The sequence below is a fragment of the Penaeus chinensis genome, chromosome 17 (assembly GCF_019202785.1).
Source record: "Penaeus chinensis breed Huanghai No. 1 chromosome 17, ASM1920278v2, whole genome shotgun sequence".
Lineage (NCBI taxonomy): Eukaryota > Metazoa > Arthropoda > Malacostraca > Decapoda > Penaeidae > Penaeus > Penaeus chinensis.
The window spans coordinates 12,303,036-12,305,535 of record NC_061835.1 but is presented as its reverse complement, the minus strand read 5'-3'; the positions used below and the strand labels follow the sequence as shown (position 1 = coordinate 12,305,535).

The window sequence follows — 2,500 nt, the reverse complement described above, 5'->3', positions numbered from 1 at the left end:
CATGATGCACTAACCCCAAAAAGTCTGCGGGAAAGACAACCCAGCTTTCACATCCGCACGTAAATCTTCCCCGCTGGCGTTGACATTCGCAACCGTAGCAAGGTGCAAGGTGATGACTGCAAATGATTAATGTGCTAGACGAATCGTGGTAATTATATGCGAAAGCCAGGGCAGTTCTGAGATCAGTCATGTGGTTATGAGACAGACCGAAGACAAATCTACACCTTTGAGGTTTAGTGCTGAGAGGAGAGCGTTGTTACTGTGATTTAAGAACTGCGATGGCTTCTCTGGTCTGATAAGTGGCTGTCAGATTTCTTCGATGACGGCTGATAATCGCGGGGACTTGCATGTTTGATTTAAAGTGTGCTGAATATCGAATTTATGTGATTCACGAATTGGGCAAAGTGTTTAAAGTGTATTTCAAACATAGAAGTGGTACGCATTTTATTTTGTTTTATTTATTATTTTTTTATTTATTATTTATCATCTACATATTTTTTCATTATGGATATTTGATTAATATAAGGAAAATATGAGAGAAAAAGCGATATTACCCGCGAAATATTTTGTTACAAAGCCCACATAGAAACGTCAGGATCGTCATGTCAGCCTATGGCATTTTTTTTTTTATTTTTGTTCTTTCTTTCTTCTTTCAGTTCATGTCCGTAAGCAAAAAAAAATCCCTTTTTCCCCTTTGATTCATGTTCACGCCGGCGTTGGCACGGCGCCCACACACCCCGCTCGCTCATGACACACGGTCGCACCTTGTGTCGCCTAACCTCATTACCCGCTGTTCTGTATTTAACCGACCTATTGGTTCCCCTCGTGGAATCTGAATAGCCAATCCGCAACGCTTCCGAAGTACTGTGCGGGACATACCGGTCGCTTATTGGTCCGTTTGTTACTTAAGATAGCTTGTTGAAGGCGGCTTTGTAGTAGTAGTGTCGACATGAAAGCATCGAGAATCTGTTAACAAGTGGATTCTCGACGTTGATCTGCAGTCATAGAAAGCCATTTTTAAACCAGCTTTACTTTTTTTTAATTTTATTTAATTTCTCTCTCTCTCTCTCTCTCTCTCTCTCTCTCTCTCTCTCTCTCTCTCTCTATCTCTCTCTCTCTCTCTCTCTCTCTCTCTCTCTCTCTCTTTCTGTCTCTCTCTCTCTCTCTCGCTCTCTCGCTCTCTCTCTCTCTCTCTCTCTCTCTCTCTCTCTCTCTCTCTCTCTCTCTCTCTCTCTCTCTCTCTCTCTTTTCTTTTTCTTTTTTCACGTTACACGAAAACACGTATCCAACAAGACCGTTCAACACAGGGCGCGTGTGTGTAAACTCTTGGAGAGCCACAATTCGCCCGAGCCACAAGAACGCAAAAAAAAAGAAAAAGAAAAAAGAGAGAGAGAGAAAAATCGAAAGAAAAAGAGAAAAAAGAATTTAGAAGAACAGAAAAGAAAAAGAAAAAAAGGGAAGAAAAAGGAAAGAAAAGAAAAAAAAGGGCGGGCGTGCTATCCATGCCCCTGCTGCTTCTGGTTCTCAAGCGAGGATTTTTTCGCGCCATGTCGTGTGAGAGGGAAGAATTTGGCGTTATCAAGACCTAACCCTTTAACTATTTTTTTCGTTACTTTGTTTACTAGGTTTGTAAACACGCATTTCTTTACGGATCCCTCATGCTGAAAGTTAATTTAAAATAAAAATGTATCTGCTGGGAGCCTAATAAATGATTTAGCCGTGATGTGGTCTGTGCTGGTTAGTACATAGCCACACATCCACACACACGCACAAGCACACGCACACGCACACGCACACGCACACGCACACGCACACGCACACGCACACACACACGCACACACACACACACACACATACACACACACACATATACATTCCCACGCACACACTCATAGTCATACTCACACGCACACGCATATATTTGAACACATACAGGACATTTATGTAAACAAACATACAAAGAAATTGTATCCATACAACTGAGCTGCTGCTGTATGTGAAGAAAACCTGAAACTTGAAAATTTAAGAATTTCATGCACAACTAGCGCGTCTGTGTGTGTATACATTTGTGTATGTATCTCTCTCATTGTCTTTTGCTTACTTTCTCTCTCTCTCTCTTTCTCTTCCTCTCTCTCTCCCTTCCTCCCGCCCTCCCTTCCCTCCCTCTCCCTCTCCCTCTCCCTATCCCGCTCCCTCTCCCTCCTTCCTTTCCTCTCATTCTCCCTCTCCCTCCCCTTCCCTCTCTGACGTGGCTTTCCATGTACTTAGCAGCACTAATAATAGCGATACAATCATCACGGAAAAAAATCTATTTTCACTGGTCCGTCACCTATTGAAAGGCTTAACGATGATGACCGAAACATGTGTGCAAGCAGCCATGCATGCAACTGTTTTAAAAAGAGAAGCAAAACATGATTCATCTCTAAATGCAAACGCATGTGTACTTGTATCATTTCTATTCTTTATCTCTGCTTTCCCTTCTTCCCTGTTCGTTCTGTCT

The 2,500-nt window shown here is 42.4% G+C and overlaps 1 protein-coding gene across 2 annotated transcripts in view; it reads left to right on the top strand.

The window, feature by feature from the left end:
* Positions 1-2,500, top strand: part of LOC125034224 — a 67,587-nt gene that overhangs the window by 54,869 nt on the left and 10,218 nt on the right. The gene's annotated exons all lie outside the window — the stretch shown is intronic.